This window comes from Monodelphis domestica, chromosome 1 (genome assembly GCF_027887165.1).
Source record: "Monodelphis domestica isolate mMonDom1 chromosome 1, mMonDom1.pri, whole genome shotgun sequence".
Taxonomy (NCBI): domain Eukaryota; kingdom Metazoa; phylum Chordata; class Mammalia; order Didelphimorphia; family Didelphidae; genus Monodelphis; species Monodelphis domestica.
This window is the reverse complement of record NC_077227.1, coordinates 592,428,477-592,448,533: the sequence shown is the minus strand read 5'-3', so window position 1 is coordinate 592,448,533 and position 20,057 is coordinate 592,428,477.

The following is a 20,057-nucleotide window of genomic DNA, read 5'->3' as shown; positions in this document are numbered from 1 at the left end:
ACCTCCATGTATGAAATTAGCTTGATTCTGTAAAATAGTTACATCAAGGCGGCTGTCAGGAAATCAATAGCACACTGTAATTATGCCCATAAACATGCTGAAGAAGCAAGAGGGGTCAAAGGGAAACGAGGTGGGTGAGGGAGGGAGCGAGCGAGCAAGGCATGGCTGCCTTTGCAGAGATGACTCACTTAGCTACTGGCTGACGGTGCCAGCGCCAGAGGAATCCAACCCCAGAGGAAGTTCTGCCAACCAGGGAGCAAGAGGAAGGGGAAAGAAAGCCCAAGACCTCTCAGGGAGCTGAGCTTAGATGGCTTGGGGGAGGAACGGGATGGAATGGGGAGCAGATAGAAGTTAGGGAGGGAGGCTGCTGCCAGAGCTCCTTGATTCAACACGAGGAGGAAGGTGAGTTTGCTGTCAAAGTAATCTGCATTGGCTTGCAAGCTTCCTCTCTGGATACCTACCAGTCAGGAGAACTCTTGGAGGTACAAAGGCTTTAATTTCTGGAGCGGCCTCTGAGTGGACAGTGGCCTTATTTAGGCTACCAGAGCACCGGCCAAGAAAACAATTAGGGCTGTCAAGAGTCCATTCTCATAGCTTCCTTCTGACTGCAGCCTCATGGCTGAGGGGTCTCTGGGCTTCCTGCTATAACCTCAGGTATAAATGAACTTCTCTGTGTCACAGCAGCCCCAGCCATTGCTCGGCCATTGGCCAAACCCAGAAGTGGCTGGAGGACAGCTCTAGAGCCCCGGACAGGAGCGATCTTGGGGCTGGTGATTCTCACTGGTTCCAGCTTTACTGCAGATCCCTTGCAAATGGCACCCCTGTTCATGAGTCATGGATCTAGTAGCTGAGAAAGCTCAGCTCTTCCATCTTTGGTGGTAATACTAACCCTCATCTCATGGGTGACGGTGTTTATTTTCCTCTATTTCAGAACTTCAGGCGCTAGTTGGGAGAGATGTCTCATTTCCCATGACCTTAGGAAGGTAGGGATCATTGATTGGTTCCTGGTGCTCTTTGAATTACTTGCTTTGGCCTAAGATGGATAAGTACCTGTAAGGGGAGGTGGTGGTCGCCAGTGAGTATAGTAATAATAACAATAATATAATGATATAGTTCTTTAAGTTCTTAAAAGAATTTTTCATAAGTTGTCTTATTTAATCCTCACAACAACCCAAGGAAATAGGTGTTATTATTATTATTTAAAATATTATTTGAAATATTATCCCCTTTTTACAGATAAGGAAACTGAGGTTGAAAGAAGTTAAATGAGTTGTCCAGGCTAAAACACCTAAAAAGTACTTGAGGAGAGATTTGATCTTACATGTCTTCCTGATTTTATGTCCAGCACTCTAATCATTTTACCATTTGGAACTGGTTCCAAACTAATTTGGCTGGACAGCTATCTTGGAACATTGTTCAAAGTCTATCTGCTTCCAGTCGGAAATGAGAATAACTGAGGAAAAGATAGTCTCCAAACAAGACTTTGATCCAGGCATGGGTAATGAAGAAAATAAAATAAAATACATGTTGTTGCTACACTTGAGTGCATGGCAGCTGGATGGCACAGTGGATAGAGCGCTGGGTCTGGAATCAGGAAGACCTGAGTTCGACTCTAACCTTAGATAATTGTCAACTGTGTGACTGGGTAAGTCCCTTAACTGTTTATCTTAGTTTCCTAATCTGCAAAACAAACTGGAGAAAGAAATGGCAAACTACTCTAATATCTCTGCCAAGAAAACCCTAAATGGAGTTGCAAACAGTCGAACAATATTCAATAACAAAAATACCATCTGGAAATGCTTTCTCTATTAAAAAAATTAAAATAACTGCGAAGTCATTAATATCAGGTCTTAGGTTCTTAAAAGCATGGGGCTGTGTCTTGGTGGTAATTGTTAATAAATAAGTCTAAAGGCAGAGAACATCCCAGGGATGGGGGAAGAATGTGCTATAAGTTGTGGTCTAGGAAGTTAAGAATGCCATTCTGGAGTCATCAAAGAATTCACTTGAGTGAAAACTACCTACCAAATCCCCCAAACAACTAAAAGGTCTTGGTGCAAATCACAAAACAGAGATCAGAATTGAGGTCCAGAGCTAGAAAGAACTCCACATTGAGTCGGTCAGATCGCAGTGTAACTGGCACTTTGTCTCTTATCTCCTACAGAATCCTCCTCCTCCCTTCCTGTTGCATCCATCTGTGCTATGGGGAGCTTGAACACTATTTTTCCCTCTAGGGTTTCACTATTCCTGATCTATTCTCTCCCCCATTAGAATATAAGCTCCTTAGGAGATAAGACATTTTCACTCTTCTATGTGTATCTTCAAGGCACTCAGTACTTTTCAAACTAGTAACACTGGCCTCCTGGCTCTTCCTTTCACAAGATACTCCATCTCCTGACTCTGGGCATTTTCCCTGGTTCTCCTCCCATGCTCTCCCTCTCCTTGATGTGATAATACATGCCAATTGTTTTGTAAAAATAGCTATTATTAGTAGTAGTACTAATGCACTCCCCATAGGATCTTTGACCAAGGTCTCCGTTTTGTTTAATAAAATGTACATTGGCAGACATAGGATCACCCAAATCTTAGGCAATAGTCTAGAATAGGTTTTTAAACCCTTATTTTCTGTCTTAATATAAATTCTAAGACAGAAGAGCAGTAAGGGTTAGGCATTTGAGGTTAAGTGACTTGCCCAGGGTCACACAGCTTGAACCCAGGATGTCTGGACTCCAGGCTGTTTCCCTATCCTCTGTGCTACCTAGCTGCCCCAATAATCTATAAAGTTTTGAATAGGACTATAAATGCTGCCACTTGGATGCCACAGGAGAAACAGAGGAGGAAGCCTAGTCAAGCACACATCATTGGAGGAAATGTCCAGAAATATAGGAACTCTTTGGAGATTGAGTTCCCTTGGATCTGGGAGGTGCATCAGCTTAGAGGATGGGAAACCTGGTCTGGGTGCTGGCAGGCCTGTTAAGGGCTAAGTGACAGCCAAGCTTATGGAGGAGGGGATTAGCCTGCCAGGGTGGCTGATCCTTTGGTGGTGCAAATTCCAGTTTTCATGATAGCACTTTTATCTTCCTGATCCTTATGATAACCTGGTACATGGGTGATGCTCAAATGTTTTCTTCTTCCTCTTCCTCACTGGCTTTAGGATTTGATCCATTTAGGGCTTCTTTGTCTCCACTCCCCTTCTCCCTCAATTAATTCAAATCAATAGCTTGTCTGCAACTTATGGTATTAGAGTTCCCTGGGAAACTGCGAAATTAGGTAATTTACCCATGGTCAAACAACTAGTATGGGTCAGAGGCAGTACTTGAACCCATGTCTTCTTGATTTTAAGGTCAACTCTCTAGCTATTAGGCAACACTGCCTATGATGAAGAGAAGTCTTCTAAAGTAATTCTCAGCTTATCAGACTTGCTGAGTCATATACTCATTATTAAGATGCTCTGAGTTTTATAGGTAGGGTTGTTCATTATAGGTAGATATGCTTATTATTAATTCAAAATCCCCCCTTCCATATACATACATTTATTTTCATTATACATTATTCATATTTACAATTATATAATTTATAATATATGATCTCTCTGTCTCTCTCTATCCCTCCCCCCTGTCTCTCTCCCCCTCTCTTTCTCTCTCTCTTTCTGTCTCTCTCCCTCTCTTTCTCTCTCTCTTTCTGTCTCTCTCTCTCTCCCTCTCTCTCTGTCTCTCTCTCCCTCTCTCTTTATCTCTCTTTATCCCTCCCCCTGTCTCTCTCTCTCTCTCTCTCTACTCTCTCTCTCTCTCTACTCTCTCTCTCTCTCTCTCTCTCTCTCTCTCTCTCTCTCTCTCTCTCTCTCTCTCTCTCTCTCTCTCTCTCTCTCTCTCTCTCTCTCTCTCTTTTCCCCGCCCCCTCCTTCCCTCCCTTGAATGGCTCCCCCATTATAAGAGAAGCTTATGTTGAGGGCAGCAACTTTCTTTTTCTTTCTTTCTTTTTTTTTTTGGTCTTTACATCCTCATCACTTAGTCCAGTGCCTGGCACATGGTAAACACTTAATAAATGCTTGTTGATTTGACTTCTCCCCTTTTTTGGTGTGATGGGCTACTGGGAAGTATATGGGCAATACCATGACCTTTAGAAGGCCACTTAGGAGAAGGAAGATCTTTCTCTGACTCTATATACATAGGTCTCTGCTTTGAATTATTTATGGGGGTCATGGTGGGTCATTTTGGAGACTGAAGCAAACTTTTGTTTGAGCACGTTGAGTGTACTTTCTGCCCCCAATGACCAGATGGATCCATTGAGATGTTTCGGGAAGACTGTGAGAGGCACTGCCTTGCAGAAAGCTTTGGGGTGATGTAGCAGCAGTATCCTGAGGCTGTAGTGAAGGCTTCTTGCTGATGTCTCCTGCTGTAGCACAGCTTCCACATTATAGGATCCATATGGACTCCCCATCAGCTTATTATGTGCTCTAGAAATTTCACCTCCTCCTCCTCCAACTGGCACTTTTCCAATTTGGCAAATAGCCAGTGTTGGCATAGGTGCTGGAGAACAGCCCAGATCAATTTGACACGTACTAGACAGGGTCCTGGGAATAGATAAGCATACCATCAAGATAACAGTGCTCTCTCCTCCCAGTATAGCAAAGGTTGAAATATAGAGTTCACGAACCTCTGAAAAACCACAGAGGCATTATAAAAACTGAATGACAACCAGTGTTCACACAGGCCATGTGGGGCCCAGAAGGTCTTCTTCCATTCCTCATTTTCCTATATCCAGATTCTTTCTCCTCATCTTCCTCCCATCCTGATCTTTACTAGCTGGTATAGCAAATGGTCTATCAAGTGTAGATCCTAATTGGTGAAGGTGTTTAGAACTTGTAACCCATGGTAAAGTTGTAACTCCCCAACTCTTCTGTTTTGCTTTGTAACACCTTTTGTATTTGTGACCCCAGCTCCTGACATAGTGCTTGGCACATCTTAAGTACTTAGTGAATGCTTTCTGCTTTGCCTTGCCAGTGTGGTCTAGTGTTCACTATTGACTTTTATTCCAATTCTTTCCCTATGAACTAGATGTGACCATAGATAAGTCATTTAAATATCTTGGTCTCCAGTTTCCTCACCTATAAGGCAGAGATAATACAATATTGTTGTGTGGAATATAATTCATAAAACTCGAGGATTATTTCTCAAAAGATAAGTAGTCAAAACATTTAAATATACATTTCTTTTTAAAAATATACATTTCTTAAAGGAATGGCAAACTATAAATCACCATATAAAAGAGTGCTTCAAATCACTAATGATAAAAAGAAGATGAACTAATACAACTTTAAGGGTTCATCTCACAGCCAGCAAACTGGCAAAGAGGACCACAGATGGAGAGAGTCAATGATGAAGTAGCTGCATGAGGACACATATGCCCCTAGTGGAGAGAGTGGAGCTGTGAATTGACTCAACCACTCTGGAAGGCAATTAGGAATTATCCAAAAGGGGAAAAAATGTGAATAAAATGTCAATATCCATTGATCCTGAGATTACACTGCTCAGTATACATACCAATGACATAAAATATCTAAAGAATAGTCCACAATTAAAAAATATTAATGGCAACAAAGAATTGGAAGCACAGTAGATGTTCATTCACTGGGGACTGACTAAATAAGTTGTGATCCCTGAACATAATGGAACATTACTGTTCCATAAGTAACAAATATGAGGAGTTTGAGGAAAAGTGGGAAGTCATGTTAACTAATGCATAATGAAGTACCCAGGGAAATAATATACATAATAACTACAACAACAGAAAAATAACCACAAACATAAAAAACCTAACCTTGAATAATTTAATGGCCAACCTGGTCCCCAGAATAAAATTATTTCCTTTTTCATTGGAGAGGTGGAAAACTGGATGAGGAATGTTGCATATGCTAGAGGTTGACCTTTGATGAGCTATTTTTAAAAAAGATATATTTTTTTATGAGGGATGACTACTTAGGGGTGGGAGGAAGAGTATTTTTTTAAATTTTATTTTATTTTTAGGTCCACATTCTTTCCCTGTTGCCTCCCTCTTCCTCATTGAAGAAGGGAAAAAACAAAACAAAACAAAAAATCTGAACCCATTAAAAAGCATGAAGAGTGATGCAAAACAAATTCCAAATTTAGTCATGTCCAATCCTTAACCTCCCCGCACCAAAAAAAAAAAAAAACCCAACTGTGAAACAAACCAAATATCAAAGTCTCAATCAACACTCTGAGGCCATCCACTTCTTTATCAGGAAATGAGTAGCACATCTCATAATGAATCCTCTGGAAATTGTAGTTGTTCATTGTGTTGATTAGAGTGAGGAAAGGTATATTTAAAAACTTGTATGAATTTTAAAAAGACTTCAATGAAACAAATACAACTGTTTTCTTTTTCAATCATTTTTTAGTCCTGTCCTGCTCTTTGTGACCTTATTTGGGGTTTTCTTGGTAAATCACTGGTGTGGTTTGCCATTTCCTTTTCCAGTTCATTTTACAGATGAGGAAACAAGGTTAAGCTACCTGTCTAAAGTGAGTAAATAACTAGTAAATGTCTGAGGCTAGATTTGAACATAGGAAGTTATATGAGTTTTCCTAACTCCAGGAACAACATTCTATTCACTGTGCCCCCTAGCTTTCCAAACAGAACTTAAAGAGCTATACAAATATGAATTATTATTTCTAGGAAGCCAGGTGCAGGTGAGCTGCCTTTTAGCACCTGCATGACAAGCTGCCCATGGTATTTCTAACATTCTCATTTAGAGATAAAGATCTCTAGCAGACACTGAAGCAATTAGAAGATTCCTAAAAGGGTTATTAATTTTTTCTCATTTCAGAATTCCTTACAATGCCTGGTTCAAGTTCATTTTCATTCACACCTGATTGTGAATTTGTTTAATCAGTTTTAATGCCTAGAACACTTTTGGAAAGAAGTTGTCTTGGAGATGGTTGGGAGGAAATTGGGAGTGGGGTGTGTGTGTGCTAGGTTTGGAGTCCCAGGGCTCTTTGAAGAAGGGTGGGCTGTGGCTTTGGTCCAGGAAAGGGGAGGTGGTCAGGAGACAGCGGGGTCAGTAAGATTCAGAAAGGGCACCCATCTTTATTCACCTAATAAGCAGCTCTGCCAGTACCCTTGATGGCAAGCTGAAAAGTGCTGAAAATATCTCACCTCTTCTTAGGTATTCTGTAGGTTCTAAGTGCCTGATCTGGATCCACAAAATATTCACATTTCCAGCTTCTTGTTGGACACACAGCAATGGGAGACATGAATATTAACATTTACCAAGCATCTATTATATGCTAAATTGAGGAAGGTAGATTCAAAACTAAGTATGATCTATTTTTGGCCCCCTATATCTTTTAGTTTGATAGGAGGATAAGGCATTTGGGGAACTGCAATACCCAATGAATTATTACTACATGGAGATGGGCTTTCATTCAGTGTGGGTATCCCCTCTACATGCTGCAGCTCACAATCCTTTTTATGATTTTCTAGAGGAGAGGCTCTTAATCTTTTTTCATCATGACCATCTTTGGTAGTTAGTCTGTTGAAGCATATGGATTCCTTTTCAGAATAATACTTTTAAATACATAAAATAAAATATGTAGGATTACAAAGGAAACCAATGATATTGAAATCAAGATGCAATTTTTTTTTCTCGAACTAATATCACTTACTACCTGAAATCTGGGTCCATGGACTTCAAGTCAAGGACTATTGTTTTAGATGGTCTTGATAGTTGCTTGGCCAGCAAAACTGTCACCCTATGGTCAATCCATGAGGTTCTTTTGGAACTTTGTTAGGCTAGTCCTCAGGCAAAGGGTTCTATAATTGGATCTACACTGTAAATTTTCCACCTTGCCAACCAGCAGGCCTAAAAACTCCATTGGCACTGTCTCCAAATATGCAGCATCACCTTCATGCCCTCATGATCAAAAGAGGAGTATTATTATTATGATTCTACAATATACAATATTGCACAAATTATAGAAGTTTAGCCTGGGAAAGGACCTCGGACATTATCCAGTCCAATCTATATCTTAAAAAGAATCTGCTCTATGACATACTTGATAATCATGTTTATTGTCCAATAATGAGGAGGAACCAATGACCTCCCAAAGCATTCCATTCCTTTTTTTTAAATAGCTTGAATTGTTCAGAATTTTTTTTTTAACACATACAGTTGAAATCTTCTTCTCTGGTACCCCTATCATGTTGGCCAACATGAATATTGGAGGGGATATGACAAAGTTGGGACACTAATGCATTGTTGGTGGAGTTGTGAACTCATCCCATCATTCTGGAGGGCATTTTAGAACTAGGCCTAAAGGGCTATAAAACTGTGGATATCCTTTGATCCTGAAATACCACTACTACATTTTAAGATAAGAGATAAAATTAAAGAGATAAAAAGAAATTTTTTAAAAAAGGAAAGGACCTACTTGAACAGAAATATTTATAGCAGCTCTTTTTTGTGGTAGCAAAGAATTGGAAATTGAGGGGCTATCCATCAATTGGGGAATGACTGAATAAATTGTGATACAAGATGGTGATAGAATATTATTGTGCTATAAGAAAATAAATGAACACAATTTCAGAAAGAGCTGAAAAGACCTATATGAACTGATGCAGAATGAAACAAACAGAACCAGGGAAACATTATATATATTCTGAATATATATATATACACATACATATATATACATACATATATATATATATATATATATATATATATACATCTGATGATGAAAATATATATTCTGAAGGACTTATGACAAAGAATGCTATCTACCTCCAGAGAAAGAACCATAGGAATCAAATCAAAGCATATGCTTTTTTGCTTTAGTTTATTTGTGTTTTTATTTGAGGGTTTTGGTTTTACATAATTATTCTTTTACAACAATGACCAATATGGAAATATGTTTTGCATGATAAAAAAGAAATCTTTCTTTCTGTAAAACACTCACCATTATTAGTTCTGTATATAATGGACAGTATAATAAGTCTAATTCTTCCACATGCCAGTCCTTTAAATATTTGAAGAGTGCTATCTTGGTTTTTACTAAGTGTTTATTCTAAACACCCCCTTTAATTGACAGTCTTGAGGCCCTTCCCTTGTGTAATTGCAGTCCTTTGAATACTCTTTAGCAGATCTTTCTTTGACTTTCTATGTTATGAACTCCATTGGCAGCCTGGTGAAGCCTATGGACCCCTCTCAGAATATTTGTTGCCTACATTCATAATTGGCAGGAACATTAGATTTCAGTTAAAGACTAGGGTAACTAAAGTTGATTTTTTTCCCCATATAAATTGAAAGATTTCTTGAAACCAAATATGGATCCATGGACTGAAGGTAAGAACTCCGGATCTAGTTTATTCATTTCCTTCTTAAAATATGATACCTGATCTAAACACAGTACTGTACATAGCATTTCACTGGAGGGCAGGGTATATATCACCTTTCTAATCCTGGATACCACAACTCTCCATACTGTCTCTTTGAATTAGAGGTTTTGACTGTCATATACTGTTGATTCATGTTTCAGTATGCTAACGGGATACCCCTTCCCCACTCCCCAATGTCGTTAGGATAATAATGCCTCTCCCCTTTTATACTGGTGAAATTGAATTTTTGAGTTCAAGTTTAATACTATTAAATTTCACTCAACTAGCTTGTAGAAGTCTTTTTGAATCTTGTCTCTGTATTTGCAAATTTGAAAAGCATGCTCCCTATATTTCTTCCAAGTCACCAATAAAACACAAATGTTAGCAATAAAAATTAAAACAAATGTAAAGGCAAACTAAGTGTATTAGAGAGTTGCCAAACTGCTAAATGGGATCTGAGAAGGAAATTTGCTAACAGCCTGGGAAATAAGGGAAAGATTCTTAGAGAAGTTAATATTTGAGTTGGACTTTAAGAGTGGCAGGAACTGAATATCTCTAGAGAGGGAGGAATGTGATAGAGGCTGGCACTAGAGAAAAAGTGCCAGACTGAAGAGTATATGAAATTGATCACCTTGATGGGGGAGGGGCTCCAGGAGTAAATTTCCTGAGGAGAGAAGACTCTGGTGAGGAGAACAGTGAGGGTCTCTCCATCTTGAGACATCGAAGAGAGACGGTGGATAAAGACTTTCAACTGTCTTAAAAAGAGATAAGATAGAGGAAGGATGTACCCCGATGGGGGGCTTGGACTCCGAGGTATGGAGAAAGGGGGAAAGACAGGAGAATGCCCTCAAAATGGGGTTCAAGGGGAGATAGCAGATGTAATGGGTTGTCTCAGAGAGAGGAGAGGGGGTTTGAAGATTTTTCTCCCTTCTACCTTCCCTCCTTAGCTAAAGCTGCTCTCCCCAATTTGCTCTTGTCCCTCTTGTCCCCACTCCACTACTTGAGACCTAAAAGGTCTCCCCTTGATTCCGTTCACTCACACTCAGCTTGGGGAACAGTCAACTTTTAATGTTAATGCAATCAGATAATACAAAGGAATAATGGGCAGGGAGGAATGGGAAAAGGAAAGTGGGAAAAGGGCATCCCTGTCTCTATCTAAATCCTTTTCCTCCCTCCTTGAGTTGGGGGGGTACCTCAGGCCTTGGCAGCCTGAGCCCCCCTCAGGTTTCTCTTCAGAAAGTCCCTTCAATTGGGAAGTGTTGGGAGGAAAGATTTCCAGTCACCAACAGGAAAAGTGGGTAACCCTCAGGAGAAAGTCTTTATCCACTTTCTCTCTTCAAGTCTCAAGACGGAGAGACCCTCACCCTGTTCTCCTCACCGGAGTCTTCTCTCCTCAGGAAATTTACTCCTGGGGCCCCTCCCCCATTGAGGTGATCAATTTCATATACTCTTCAGTCTGGCACTTTTTCTCTAGTGCCAGCCTCTATCACAGGAAGAACATCCTAGGCATAGGGAATTGTAAAATTTAAATTAATATCAATAACTCCAAATATGATATTTTATAAGATTTATTAGTAATCACTTGAAGTAGAAGAAATAAAAAAAGAAATAGAAGTATAAACTTAAGTATGACCATGTGAGTAAACTTTCCTGCCACGCTCTACCCCCAGCCTCCACAGCCCAATTCCAGGAAGGAGAGAGAGAGAGAGGTGGGGTCACACAAAACTTAAATCTTCCCTACATTGGTATGTAGGGTAAATATGCAAATGCAATTCTGAGAAAGAGAGTCCTAGGGAGCAAATTCTAATTATACAACCCCCCATGATTTCATTGGGAAATGAGCATATAGAAATCCCCACAGATTTACATGCCTAGTTTCCCCAATGAATCATTATACACAACCAACTTATAGCTCTAAGTATCTTTAACTAGAGATACATATAATATTGCTCTTTCTAAGGGGAAATTATAATAATGTGGGGATAAGAGGAAACTAAAAGAGAAAGAACAAAAGCAATGATTGCTAGGCACATTGACAAAAAGCCAGTTAGGAGCAATCCCCTTTGGCATAAGAGTTTACTTTCAAAATGAATGCCTTCAACCCCCACCCATTTCAATTCACTACATTCAAAAGTTCATTCTGGATATTTTAGTTTCAGTGTGTGGTTTCTGCTGGCTTCTTTATGAAGCTGTCTCCAAACAACTCACTCTCTTGATTCAGGGAGATAGTAAGTTTCTTATCCTAAAATTACTCTCAATCAAGAAAAAAAATATTAGAAATCTAGAACTTTATGACAATAATGCAATCCCCCCTCTTTAGGATGGTGTTGAGCAACACACAGATCACCCTGGGATACATGGCTGAGTTATGAGATATATGAATCAATTGCCAAAAGAAAGTTATAAACATACCAAAAAAAATAAAAGAGAAAAAAGTAATTTCTGGATAAAACATAAAATATCAAAGTCTTATGTGTAAAAATTCTAAGTAAGGAAGAATAAGCTCATAACAGGTCCTTAAATCAGGGTCCAATTAAAGTGACTTATGTCCCACGAGCCTGTAGTAGCAATGCAACAATTCATCATCCAGGACTACAGAAAATTGTCATACTATGAAAGAGAGAGAGAAAAGGACTAGATTTTGAAGCAGAAGGGAAATATCATTCCCTGCTCTGATTTTACTTCTCCTCTCAGGGATAGGGGAACCAGAATGGTAGCCAAACTGAGCTATTTGGTAGAAATTTGGATCTGGGACAAGGGAATTCTGCATCTGAGGTTGTCAAACAGCTGCTTCCTTGAACCTCAAATAAGTTCAAGTCCCCTGGCTTGGTGCAGAATCTCATCAATCCCACTGTCATTGGTTTCTTTGACCTTGTGCTCCTAGGGACTGTGCAGGTGAACTTTGTGCTCCTTGGAACTGTGCAGTGGCTCTTTTGTGATCCCTTCTCCTAGAATCAGATACAATCATTAATCAAAGTCCCGTAATACTTAACAATCAATGGCAGGTGTCCATAGTCTAAAACTTTTGGGTATGCATTGACATTAGGGCTAATGGACATTTAAAACTTATCCTAGTGCAAAATAAAAAAGATTAATATTGATTATATGTACTTCATTGAAAGTACAAAAATGAGAGAAAAAAGAAATCTCAAATACTCAATTGCACATACTAAGAAAAATAATAAAATAAAAAAATAAAAATATATAGTTCACATTCCATGAAAGGGTGTCAGTCAAAGGTTTCTCACAGAAAAATGAGATGCATTTCCTTTTTAATTTGACCATGATCCACAGTGTGAGTGCACATGATTTTCACCAACTAACAGCTTTTTAAAACAGTAGTACATACACATTCAATGAAGTACCCACATCCCCCAAATCACAAGAGCTCATTTAATGACAATAGCAAACAAACTTGCTATAATTAGGATTCAGATAAGTCTCTATAGCCATTTACTGTATGATATTTTAAAAACTTATGAAACTCATGGATACTTGTCCCAAGTTCTCCAGATCTAGCCTATCTTTCAACTTTAGCTGAGATATTTCTAACAAAGTTTATTACTGCCATCATTCCAAAATGTGGCAGGAGAGACCAGAAAAACCTCTGTACTGCTAATGAAGATCTGTTGGGTATAAAATGTCACTAAGAATCTAGATCATTCTGGTGGAAGGGTAGATAGTAAGCTGAAGAGTTACAAAAACAACAACAACAACAACAACAACAAAAACCCAACCCATCACGGGGTAACCAAGTCTCTTAGGAAACATCCTTCCTTCTGGATGAGACTGTCACAGCTGTAAAAGGCATGTATTTATATGTTCCATCCATTGCAATGTAGAGACAAGGAATATAATAGTGAAAATCACTTCTGATGTCTCATCCATTACATTTTTATAAATGCTGAGGTGGGGAATAAAATAGTACTATTACACTTCACTTCAACTATTAAATGGATCCTTAGCTCTTGATACAAACAACTCAAAGGTAAGCAAAGGATCTGTCAGAGGTAGTGGTGCTACTAGATATCTGAAAATCACTTCTGAAGACCTGTTAAAATCAATTGAGCTTTTTTTTTTTTTAAGCTCTCCAGAGGTTATATACAAGTTGTAACCTGTTTGATGGAATCCATCCATCATCATTTATGTGACAATTAACAAAGGCCTTTTAGGTAACATGTGACTTTGATGGATCTGGTGACAAACCCAGCATCCATGCGGACCTATGGTTTTGTCATGGAAAGGGGTTTGTCCAAGTTGTTTATGGACTTTTAATAAAGTATTTTCTCCAGTCCATAGAGAGAGGGTACAAATAAAGACAATGTAACAGAACATATAGGTAAAGACCAAAACGTAGTGGCTGAAAATGACATTGTATAACAGAATATATTAGGCTAGATTGATATGTAAACTTAAAAACAAAATTAAATCTTAAAACAAATAATCGGCAAATACAGTAAGTGTGACAAGATATAGTCACCCAGTGTCAGTAGAAGGTTTCACATGTGAGCAATCAATCCAAAAGTCCTTTTCTCCAATTCTGATAGCTGTGTTATAGAGATTTCTTCACTATTAGGAGAGGAACAAACTGAAACAGTTAACATCAATAAGACAATGGAGTCTGAAAAGGCTTAAAATTCACCTCCAGATTCATTGAGATTCCTTCCCCTCCTGAGTATCATCATCCATCTAGATTCCTTTGATCATGCCTCTGGGGTCCCCCATACTGAGGGGAATTTCCACACTGAGCATAGTGAGGACAAACCCCATATTGGGTGTGTTGCAGAGGCTGGGCATGCTTAGATAGTAAGGGGTGGGGGGTGAATCTCCCTTCTGAATCTTGAGTTTACTCAAGCTAACAGCAAGGCATCCTATCCGTACAAGTATACCCAGGAATGGTAGTAAGAAAAGACATTCTAAAACTTTGGTAATGTACTACTCTTTCGTAGAATGGGGCATGCTTTTTAGCATTATCACTATGCAGATGTGCTCTATGGCTTTTTATTACAGGTAAAAAAAAACCACATTTTCCTATAGGAAAAAAACCCCACAATGTACTGAGTAAAGTTAAGAGGTTTTGAAGATTTATCTTCTTTTCCCTTCTACCTAGGGGTAAAAAAATGCCATGGAGAACAAAAGGATGTTTGGGTCAGGAAACTAGAGCCTAAATTCCAAAAGTCTGGCTTTCAAACCACTGAGCTACTAGCTGCCTCCTGCTATGCTGGGGTTTAGGTTCTAGAGGGTGGCACAGGAGACTCTCATGTGGGCTAACCCCTCAATTTCCACCCTCTCAGCCAGGAGTGTGTAAACCCCCAGGGTCAGTTTAAAATCGGCTTGGAAGATGGAAGGGGGTGGGGTGGGATGGGCAGTGTGGAAAAGGCCCAAGATCTCTTATTCTGGCAGTGCTATGAAAGATAGATTAGAGAAAGAAGACAGTAGAAGTAGGAGCATCAATAAATACTTATTGCAATATTCAAGATAGATAGTAATGAGAGGCCAAACTGTGTGGGGGTAGGGAGAATAGATAGAAAGAAAGAAATTAGAGCAATTTTGTGGAAATAGAATTGATAGGACTTGGTAATCAACAATATCTGAAAGGTTAGAAAAAGTATAAAACTTAAATTCAAAGGTACAAACCAGAGAAGGCTGGACTAGCCAACTGATCCCTACAATGTGACAAATGCATAGTTAGAAAAAGAGACAAATCTAGGGAACACAGAGACAACAACTAGGTGGCACAGGGTGTAGAGCATTGGATTGGGAGTTTTGAAGTCCCAAGTTCAAATTCAGACTCGGATGCTTTCTAACTGTGTAACCCTAGGAAAACATTTGACTTCTGCCTTCCTCAGTTTCCTCAGTTATAAGATGGGAATACTATTACCTATCTTTTGAGGTAATTGTGAGAATAAAATGAGATAACATTTGTAAGGCCCTTTGTAAACCATAAAATACTATATAAAATGCTACTTGTTATTGCTGTGGTGGTTGTTGTTAATGTTAATCAGGTATGAAGGAAACCTCTCCGACTTGGGAAATACAGAATTGCACAATTATCCTGGGACTGGGATACTAGCATTGGGATACTGGCTTTGCCAATGTTTTATTCCCAATGACAAGAAACAGTGGCAAGGCATCCCTTAAAACACATCTTATAGGGGAGTTGAAAGGCCACACTGATTAAAGGCAGTGCTGACCTACCTTCTTTCTGCTTGTCTTCTCATCAAGAGGAAAGCTCCTTGGAAATCAGGATGAAAGGGAATACAAGAACTGTGGGGAAAGGAGGGCCACAGAGCAGGTTGGGAATTGGTACGGTGGCTAGGAGACACCGATCCTACAATTTCACTGTGAAGAAAGTCCAGAGCAAAGTGGAATATTGCTTTTTAAAGCAAAAAGTGTGAGCATCCCTGGAGAGTCCTCCAGCCACCTCCTTTCTGAACCTTTACTCTCCCACATCCACATGAATTTCTCTTCAACTGGATTTTTAAAATAAATTAAATCCATTCCCTATGGCTACAGGAATTGAACTCACATTCTTATTTTTCTGGGATGATTCAACTGACCTATGCCAGTATTCAGATGCAGGAATTCTACTGTGCAGAGACATGCCTTCCTCATTTTGTGCACCAAGGTGTCCTTGGAAAACATGTTTTGGGGCAGCTGGCTGGTACAGTGAATAGAGCGGCAGGCCTGGAATAGGAAGGACCTAGGTTGAAATCTGGTCTCAGACACTTCCTAGCTATGTGACTGGGAGTGACTTAACCTGCTTGCCTTTCCCCTTCCATCTCAGAGTTGTGACTAAGACAGAAAAATAAGAGATAAAAAAAAAGAAAAAGAAAGTATATTTTATTTGTGTATTTGTTTGGGGAAAGATTTGTGATTTTATTGGTGTGGAAGTTCCTTCTACCAGTGTAGGATTATGTTGTTAGAAATTTGCCTGAGTCACAAAGAGGTTAAATAGGATGGAATAAGCATTTATAGAGCACCCATTACATGCTAGGCAGAATGCTAAGCACCTTTTACATATATTCTCTCATTGGATCCTCATAACAACTCTAAAAGGTAAGGGCTATTACTATCACTATCTTATAGTTGGGGAAACTGAACAATTAGAAGTTAGGAGACTTGCCTAGGATCACACCAGTAGGCAGTGCCTGAGGCTGGATTTTAACTTCCTTGTACTCTGTCCATTGTGCTACCTGCTGCCATGGTTAAATGATTTAATGTGATCAGACAGCCAGTATGTGTTAGAGATACGGCTTAAACCCATGTCTTTTGGGGTCAGCCCTCTCTCCTCTATGTCCTGCTAATGTTTTCAAAAACATAAAGATAGGGGCAGCTAGGTAATACAGTAGATAGAACACCAGGCCTGGAGTTGGTATAACCTGGGTCCAAACCTGTCCTCAGACACTTCTTAGCTGTGTAACCCTGGGCAACTTACTTGACCCTGATTGCTTAGCCCTTGCTACTTTTCTGTCATAGAATTGATACAAAGTGGAAAGAGAAAGAAAAAGAAAGGAAGGAAGGAAGGAAGAAAGGAAGGAAGAAAGGAAGGAAGAAAGGAAGGAAGAAAGAAAGGAAGAAAGGAAGGAAGAAAGAAAGGAAGAAAGAAAGGAAGGAAGGAAGAGAGAGAAAGAAAGAAAGAAAGAAAGAGAAAGAAAGAAGAAAGGAAGAAAGAATGGAACTAAGAGAAAAAGAAAGAAAGGAGGAGGAAGAAAGAGAGGAAGGTAGGAAGGTAGAAAAAGCTTTTAAGTAAAGATATAGGTAAGGTAGTTAGGTTTGCAGTGGTTAGAGCCTCGATCCTGGAATCAGGAAGGCTCATCTTTATGAATTCAAATTCATCCTCAGACAGTTACTAGCTGTGTGACCCTGAGCAGTCATTTAACCCTATTTGCCTCAGTTTCCTAATCTGTAAAATGAGCTGAATGAAGCAGCAAATAATTATTCCAGTATCTTTGCCAAGAAAACCCCAAATGGAGTCACGAAGAGTCAGACATGTCTGAAATGACTGAACAGCCAACAAAGATATAGGTATAACTGTAACTTGATATATAGATCCATTTTTTTGGTAAATTGAGCTAGAATGGAAATCACTATTCAAAGGAATCCAAAGGGGAATTCCATGCTGATGCAAAGGAATTTTTAAAGAAAATTGCTATCTCTGAATTGGTCCCATTTAATAATTTGTATTTGAATTTATTGGTTTTACATAAAACTCAGCATACCTCTATTCATTTTTATGAAAGGATTCTTTGCCTTGTAAAAGGAATCCCTTTTTAGTTTTATTTTTTAATAACAGGTTCCCCTAATGTATTAAAATAGGAAAACACTTGTGCAAAATGAGGTGTAGCCTCACTTGTATCTACAACATTAAATCAGCTGAACATCTGCCACCTTGTTTGTATAGTACCTAGGAATGGTCTTAATGTCCCAAACCAAACTTATTATCTCCCCATTCACACAGCCTCATCCCCTCTAGCCTGTACTGGGGAAATAATCTTCCAATTTATCTCTCTGCTTTCAATAGCTCCCATAGGTATGTATAATCTATGCACACCTGTGATCTCTCCCCTGTCCAAACTATTTTCCACCTTGCTGCCAAATTAATATTTCCACAACACAGATCTGACCATGTTGTTCCCCTGCTCAAAAATCAGCAGGGGCTCCCTATTACCTTTAGGATAAACTGGAAATGCTCTGTCTGGCATTTAAAGCCTCTAATGATTTAGCTTCCATCCACCTTTTTGACTAATTTCCTATTCCTTCTCTTCATGCTTTCTACCTTCTAGCCAAACTAGCTTACCAGCTGTTATGCAAACTTGATAGACTTATTTCTCATTTCTGTGCCTTTGCCCCAGTTCCTGGAATGCAAGCCCTCTTCTCCTCTGAGTCTTAAGATACCTAGCTTCCTTTAAGGTTCAACCCAGGTGATCCTTCCTGCTCAGTTTTTCTTTATTTTCCTACTTCCAGTTATTAATCCATAATTATATATCTGTGTACCTGTTTTATCCTCCCCTCCCCCATATACAAATTCCTTGAGGACAGAACTATTTTACTTGTGTTTTTGTATCCTCAGTGCCTAGGCTGGTGCTTTGCACAGGATTTTTAAAATTGAATTGTTGAATTCTCTAAACCTATTCCTGTTAGGGCATGAGGGAAAGCAGCCAGTGAAACTACATGGACTAGAAGAGAGCATGCGAGGCTTTTCATCCTATAAAATAGTCTGAGTTTTTACCCATGCAAGTATTAGATTGAAGAGAGGGAATACAGTCATTGGTGCTGTATTTGAGACCATCCCATTATAATACTAAGGTTGGAAATGATGGTAGAGAAAAGTCAGGAAGGACTTCCATTGTTGGGTGTTAGCACAGCTTCATGGATTGGCGTGTCTGGGTGTTTTTCCTCTTGTGTATAATATTGGACAGCTATAATATAGGAAGCAGCCAGGCCTGGAGTTAGGAAGACTCATCTTCCTGAGTCCAAATCCAGCTTCAGATACTTATTAAGTATGTAACTCTGGGCAAGTCACTTAGCCCTGTTTGCCTCAGTTTCTTCATCTGTAAAATAAGCTGGAGAAGAAAAAGGGAAACCACTCTGGTATTTTTGCCAAGAAAACCCCAAATAGAGTCACAAAGAATCAGACATGACTGAAAAAATGATTAAACATAATACTGGAACTCCTGATCCTGAGAGAAATCCATAAAGGTAGGCTCTGGATCCCTCAGGGTATCCCATGGCTACATTGTTGTACTTTTCTGGGAGATAATCATAGTCCTTCAGGCTCAGTGGAAGCAATAGAGATGGTTAATTCTCTCTGAGATCAGTCCTTCCCTTCAAGAAACACATAAGAGGTATTAGCAGTTTAATGATCCCACTTGCTGACTTCCCCATTTTCTATTATTGGCACCACCATTAGCCCAGGTTTAAAATGGTGGTGTCATCTTTGATTCTGCCCTTTCTTTCACCTTCCACATTCAATCCATTGCCAAGTTCTGTTGAGTCTACCTTCACATTTTATCTCTCTCTCATTCCCTCCTTTTTGTTCTCCCTATGGTCACCTAATTTTAAGCCCTCATTACCTTCTACCTGGACTATTAACTAATCTCTTAACCAGCTTCCCCAATTTTCATCTCTCCCCTCCAGGCTGTCCCACGTGACATTGCCAGGTTAATCTTCCTGGATACCAATTTGAGTGTATCACGCCTCTGCTCAGATTACTTGGATAGCTCCCTATTGTCTACTGAATATAGTCCAAACCCCTAAGCCTGGCATTCATGATTTGATATTTCTTTACCTTTTCCAGCCTTAGCTCATATTACTCCCTTCTGTGTATTGTTTCAGTACAACTGGTCAGCTTTCTGTCTCTTATAAACACTTGACAATTTTTCACTTCCATACATGCACTGTCTTTATGAATGAAATGTCTTCTCTCCTTTCCCCTTATCTTTATCCTTTGAAATCTAGCCCACATTCAGGGCTCAGTTAAAACATCACGTCCTTGATGGGAGGAGTTCACCTTCATGGGTGATCAGGAGAAAAACATTCCAAGAGTCTCCCCCTGAGATCCAGATTCAGCATTCATGGAAGGATTGTACCTGATGACACTGCTGAGCCAAGTCAGGATCTTTTGCTGGACTTCTGGAGAAATCGATAGAGGAAATCATTGTTTG